Source organism: Rissa tridactyla, chromosome Z (assembly GCF_028500815.1).
Source record: "Rissa tridactyla isolate bRisTri1 chromosome Z, bRisTri1.patW.cur.20221130, whole genome shotgun sequence".
In the NCBI taxonomy this organism is placed as follows: domain Eukaryota; kingdom Metazoa; phylum Chordata; class Aves; order Charadriiformes; family Laridae; genus Rissa; species Rissa tridactyla.
The window spans coordinates 58,950,670-58,957,750 of NC_071497.1; the positions used below are offsets into that span (position 1 = coordinate 58,950,670).

Below are 7,081 nucleotides of genomic sequence, written 5' to 3' on the forward strand. Positions count from 1 at the left end.
ATCCCAGCAATAAATTACACCATGTGAAAAGAAGAAAATTCCAAATGATTGCAAAGATGCATTATTTGAAGGAAAAGTAAACCTGATAGGTGAAATTTAAGAATGAATTTCAAAATTCAAGGTCTATTTTTTACCGTCAAGTTATTAAGCATTCCTTTAAAACTGCTTTTTCTGTGTAGTTGTTATTGGGGAATGGGTTTACAAGTAGCACGTACTGCTTTTGGCCCCCTACTATGAATATATACTATGGAGACACATATTCTTCTTTATGTATTTCAGACAGTCTGTCAGAGAAAGAATCTATCTTATAAATGGCCCAAATCAAGAATACATTAATATTTAGTATCTTCAGAAGCAAAATCTGTAACTAAAGGCTGCAACTGGCTCTTACCTACATCGTAAACTGAACTTCTGAACTAACCAGATCAAAACTCACAGGTGATTGCAATCCAGACTAACACTCCACAATTAGAGCAAAATACCACTACAAATACAGAGCTTAGGTATTTTTTTAATGTTTAGGAGACTCCTCTACTTTTCACTTGAATTAAAAAGTAGTTTTCCAGATGTTTGGCATGTAACTGTCAGAATAGCTGTCCAAATCACCTCTGTAATATGAATCAGTATTTAGTCACGTAAAACATAAACCCAGGTATCCTGAGCGAAAGATGTGGCAAGCGGTTTTCATGGCAACATCTGGCATTTACTTTCTATTAGCAGAGGATTCTTTGTGAGTTAAGTATAATGAAATAAACCTAATAATTGGTACCAAACTAGACCGAGGTGCAACGTTAAGCTACAGAGTTCAAAAAACAAGGTATTTCCACCTCCTTTGGCAGAACCCATCTGCTGCTCCCAAAGCGAAGGGAATCTACAACTTACCCAGAAATCGGGCTGAATTTGGGGTAGATCACTCCTTCCTATGGAAAAATTTGCAGAGAGACAGCAGATAGAGGTGGAAGAAAATTCTTTCCACTAGTTGGTGGGAGCAGAGGGCTGTCCGGGGAGGAAGCGCAGCCCAGGTGCCCCGGTGGGAGCAGGAGCGGGAGCGGGAGTGGGAATGGGAATGGGAGTGGGAGTGAGAGCAGGACAGCTTGAGCTGCCTGCCAGCCTTCGGTGATGCCGGCCCGCCATTTGGAGCTGCTCTATCCAGGCTCCGGGCATCCTACAGAGGACCCTGCACTTCAGAGAGCAACAAGTTAAGGAAATACTGGATCAGAAGACGACCAACTCTCCTCCTGCAGACAAATGGACACCTGTCCTAATTCTTCCCCTCACCTCTGCATTCTGCTTTTATAAAAGCATGGGGGAGGATTTGTCTCTTCCAATATTTGAAACATACTCTTGCATTCAATCCCTCATTTTACTCACCACTTCTGATACATTTATGCCCAACATGAAAAATACTATTGGTATCTACAACAGTGGAAACAACAAATAAACATTTGAGTACATCCTATTACTGATGCTGGTGATCAGCCTTTGTGTTGTTATATACTACACAACATGAACTTTTTCTATTTTTTTCAAGTGACAACCTGTAACTATCATGTCTTAAATGTCACTGTTCCTAGACTGATCATATACACAGATGAGTAGAGATAAACATGTGTAATCATAAACACAATAAGGTTTGAAGGGAAAAAAAGCCTAGTAATTCTTCTCCCATTATAGCACAGGTTGGTGGGTTGGAGCAGACTTCAGTAGTGGCAGATGATATAAGAAATACATCAATTTGCATATGACACAGCTTCTCTCTTTATTTCAGCAATGGCCCAGTGAATCTTGCTGAAATATTCAGGAAAAAATTAGTGAAGCCTGTAACAAGATTCTGGTAGCAGAAGCCACACATGCAAAATCACAGCAGATTATGTTATGAATATTATCAGACTCACTGGAAAACGCTTTCTTGTCTGCATTGGTTAAACTGTATGCTATTACCACGAGTATCTAAAAACCAGACTATAGGCATCTATAGCGTAAATATACTGCTTCTCAATGCATACGGTTATTATCTTTTTACCAGTTAAGTGTGTATCTGATTAATGCCTTGTCTTAATACAAAAGCATATACATTGCAGTTCTAAAGAGTTAACCATAAAAGCATTTTTACTTAACTTACCAGTTGTTGAAGCTGGAAGGAGTCTTGCCCTAAACTCTCTACCTGCACTCATGTTGGTAATCTCTGTCTCTCTCTCCCTCTCTCTCCCTCCCCCCGTGCAGAGATTGCAGTAAACTTAGAAAACTAGCAGGGACAGTGTTTCAAATGACTTAAGAAAGAGAACAGGAACAATCATTTCGTTCTCTTTTTTTCAGATGAGTACAGTACCTTCAGAAAGAAGGAAGGAAGGGAGGGGAGAGGAAGTCAACAACCCTTTGCTTTCCTGCAAAAAAATAAGGAAACAGCAGATAGCAATCTCATTTTCTCTCAAACAAAATGTTTGGAAAAATAAATATATCCAAACCAGAAGGAATTCCTCAAGTATTATATCTGTGTTATTGGGTTCATAAAACCTACTTTATAGCTTGCTATGTGCAACTACATTAAAACAAATGAATTTCCGAAGTAGTGAGTAGGAATAAGACACCCATATCTTATGCAGAACAATTAGCCATAAGTTTGCACAGATAATGCAGGCTTTTACTCTAGAGAAGGAGCAATCATAGATGTATACAAGTATCTTGTTTCCATGGTGATATACGTACAAAAATTCCTAAAACCCCTCTTTACTCTGATCACAAGCAAATAGCACATAAGATATTTATAGAATGCTGTGAAATATAAAGAGGGATGAAACAGGGCACAAAAATGGTGAGAATCATAGCTTGATATTGGAGTCGAAGTAACTTATCTCAAAGAATTGCACTATAGAAGGCATCTTGATTTATCCAAACAAAAACAATGTGCTGTGTTCTAGGACAGATTTTATATTTTATTTTGTTTCTTTCTTTCCCCATTAAACATATTTTGACAACCAGATACTGGCCAGCTGCCTGTAGTTATACTTGGGATAAGTTTAGTCCATTGTGCTCTGCTGTGGTTTTGTTTGCTTGTACATTTTCCCCTAACTCTATCTATCATCTGAAGTCCACTTACAGTGATTAGATGCTCCCTTTTTCTTTTCCCACTAATTTTCTTTCATTCTAATATTCTTGCCAGTAAACACCTTCACACTGTCGCTGGGGCTGCGTTTTCAGTTACTCTTGTAATTTGGTACTGAAGATGAGGCTGCTCATCAACAAGCAATTCAGGGTTGAGTTCTCTGAAAGGTATAAAACAAAAAGCCATTTCAAATGGCCCTTTCCTATAAACTGCGCATCCAGACTTTGCTCTGGGAGCAATAGCTAGATGAATGCTGTTGAAGTAAATTGATTTATTGCTGTAAGTCCAGTGTTAACAGGAGGACAAGTTGGTACACTAACCCATAAAGATTATTATTTCTTTTATTGTACAATAATGAGAATTGATAAGCTGCAAACCACAATGCGAAGTAGCTCTTTGGCACCTGTTCTCCTTCATGCAGTTCCTAGTGCTATTTCCAAAGACGTCTGGCAATGATTTGGCTGAAGACGCTTTTATTTTAACATTCAGAAACTGAAAGCTTTGATAATGGACTTCAGCAGTTGACAGAGCAGTGCAGGTATTATGAATGATCTCTAGCCCTACAACATCACCAGTGTTTTCTGAAATAGGCAAAAGTTTAACAGGAGGGTGAATTTTAAAAGCAAAAGAATGCAATGCACTTAGGGTATATACTACAAATGAAGTCCTTGATACTCCCTTGGGAATGGAGGCCCTAACTGAGCAGATCTCCAGTGTACACCAAGCACAGGAAAGTAAAGAGGAATAAGAAGCCAACAAATTAATGTCTAATAGCTCAAAAAAATTGACTTTGTTTTGAAATCGTTTTTCGAGGTCTTAAAGTTGGTAGCAGCTTCTAGGCTTTTTAAGTTTGTTTTCTTTAGTTATTTTCCAGGCATGCCAGCTTAATGAGACCCTGAAAGACTGCCGTTACGCATGATTTTCCTTCTCTCCGTTGGGAACACATTGCAGAAATCTAGCTGAAACCCTACAATGACCAAGTTAAAATCATTCTTATATAAGTTGCTGAGGGTATGTGATAATCTGTGTAGTCCTCTATGGAAGACTAAATTGTCACAGGTGTCCCGGACTTCTTCGAATAGCAGGTTTCCACCCTCTCTTGAGGATTGAAAAGATAAGATGCTGGACACAAACATCCATGTGGCAGGACTTCAACAGGTTGTAAGACTTTGCTGTTCTGATTGAAGGGGTCTGTGAGAGTCCCCTATTTCAGCAAGGAGAGCAGAAGATGTAAGGTCTTTGCTAATCCTACCTCAGGTCCTGTCATCAACCGCATTTGCACCACCCAAGCACTCAGGACTCAGTTGCCCCATCCAAGGTCAGGTAGAGTAATCTAGTTTCCCAACATGCAGCCACAGTATATTTGACTTGCTCTTACTTCTGCCAGTTTCTCCCTAGAAAATCACAACCCGAGGAGGAAGAGGCACTGAAACTGTGATTTTCATGCTAGAAAAATACCTTGGAAGGTCATTGCCTGTGCAATTACTGACTGTGGAGAAATAAAAACATGGTCAAAATCATTGGTATCAATAGTCACGCAAACCTAGTCACAACAGGTGACACTATTTATGACATTTACCCAGGTTTTAAGGGACAAGTTCATCTGGTTTTCAAAACATATTTCTAGAAGAAACATTAGGGTTCCTTTTTTTTTTTTTTCACCTTTTCTCACTGTGCCGTTACCAAAACAAAGCCACTGATACAAAGTTGGAAAGGCACAGTGCCAGCCTCAATGCAGGTAAGTGAACAACCTCAAGCGTAAGTGCCTCCTGGGTCCAGTACATGGTGTCTTGCAAGGAGTGCCCAGGAAAAAAACATTCCTGTGGTCATGGTCAGGGTAAGCACTGAGGACCAGGAAGATATCCTCTAGTACCAGTCTGTATGATCAGACCAGTTCTTCAACCAGACTGACATCTATGGTCTTCTTTTTCCTTTCCTTTCCTTTCCTTTCCTTTCCTTTCCTTTCCTTTCCTTTCCTTTCCTTTCCTTTCCTTTCCTTTCCTTTCCTTTCCTTTCCTTTCCTTTCCTTTCCTTTCCTTTCCTTTCCTTCGCTTCTCTTAGCTTCTCTTCTTTTTCGCTTCTCTTCTTTTATCTACTCTTCTTCTCTTTACTTTCCTCTCCTCTCCTCTCCTCTCCTCTGCTCTCCTTTTTAAACTCTAGTAGGGAATAAACTGTTTCACAGGCTCTTTACAATGACAGCAGGGATGCTTTCCTATATGTTCAAAATAAGAATGAAATAAACAAGTTGAGCATGCTAAAAATAATTTGAGTCTCTAACCAGCATAGATAGGAGAGAACTGCAGAGGTAACTGCAGCAGCATTAGTATTCCACTTCATGCTGAGAAAATGAGACCAGAGGCAAAAAACAGAGACATTTACCGCTTTGCTTGATTGCCATAGGACAATAACCATATACATCTGAACTGTCTGGGAAAAGATAAGATTAATATCTTCCTTCCAGTCTACAGTATACCTGTGGCATTTTAACTGAGTAAAAATAATACACTTCTCACTTAGAGATAAAAAAACTGAAGGACACCTAATTGTTTTCCATAAGTCACTCTCTGCTGTGCTTTCCTGGTTTCTTTTCTGTATTGTATGTTTGCTGTAGACTGTTCAGGAATGAGTTGGCAGAATGCTAACGGGACCCGAGACAAGCAGAGCTGAGTCTAAAGGACTCCCCTTCTGTGCTGCATCATGTGGAAGATGGCTTTAGTTACCAATATTCAGTTATGCATTGCGATTTGTCGTATTGTTATGCATTAAGCCTGCATACACTGTTAAACAATAATGTATCTCCAGGTTTGGGGTAGTGTTTTTTTTTTAATTATTGCAGTCATACTATATGTATTTCCTTTAGTTTCTCATGTTAGAAAATATTAGAATATTAGAAAATATTCCAAAGGTTTTACACTACTAGCTGTCTTTCATGATCATAGTATGATCAGAGTATTCTCATGCCTATGCGCTTGTACATCTAGATTTACTGCTCTGTCATCTGCATACTTCTTACTTTTGAGTCAGGTAATATCTAATTACCACTTTAATGAACTATTAGCATTTGCAGACTATAACCTTTGGACCAATCACATTTTTCAATCGTTTTGGGGAAAGAAAAGTGGGAATTTATATTAAAGAGAGGAGCTTTCCTGGCAATAAATACCTTATTATAATTTAAAGTGGCCTTTATAACTCATCCTGGGCCAAACTCACTTCTGGTAAATGACATTGGCTGCAGTCATTTAAAGACAGGCTTTTCCTGTACCCTGTATGTAATCATCACAACTACCTTCATTAAAACAATACCATCAAAAGCTATTTTAAAATAAGATGGTATGATTAAGAGGATGTGTTTTCATCTTTTAACATGCATAAAGTTATGTGAGCAGGATTGTGAGCCCTATTCAGGTCAGAGGTGGACGAGAACTTGGCTTTGGTCAGTATGTTTGAATTTGGTGTCATGTTTGAAGATCTGTAATGTGGAAATTTGCCAAAGTATCCACCAAGTTTTTTGGTGGTTTCTCAAAGATGGCCATTTGACAGCTGTAAAGGCTGCAGTTTCACCTCTATTTAGACTGGGAAAATAATCCAGCATCTGTTATGGTCTTTCTTGGTGATCTTACTTGATTAAGAGTCTTTGTTTACTCTAATGTCCCCTAAGTGTACTGTAACACCTGAAATTACTTAACATGTTTACAGGCTTTGGCTGGGCATCTAATGTTGTAAAATGTGTCACTCGTCAGAAAATATTAGGAAAAGGTATGTTCTTCCTTGTGCAGTGATGTTTCTTACCTTGTTAGCTCTGGTAATATGACAGTAGTTCTTCTGGAAGCCTGACAGGATATTTCAAGATTAATTTGAAATGAATATGAATTTATCTAATTTTTTTAATCAGTCTGCAACTGCAGTAATTTTCATTTTAGTTATTTTAGTCACGTAACCTAGCTAATGCACTCTCTGCCTTATATGAAGTAAATA

General features: G+C 38.6%; 1 protein-coding gene across 2 annotated transcripts in view; it reads right to left on the minus strand.

Moving 5' to 3' along the window:
- The window catches only part of ZNF366 (zinc finger protein 366), a 35,323-nt gene extending 33,044 nt beyond the window's left edge, over positions 1-2,279 (minus strand). The window contains exon 1 of one of the 2 annotated variants that reach the window (XM_054186237.1): positions 2,123-2,279. The gene's annotated coding sequence lies outside the window, so the exon portion shown is untranslated. Of the gene's footprint in view, positions 1-882; positions 2,091-2,122 lie in introns of those variants that run through there. The other variant, XM_054186239.1, reaches the window with a different exon arrangement.
- Between the last annotated feature and the right edge of the window lie 4,802 nt (positions 2,280-7,081).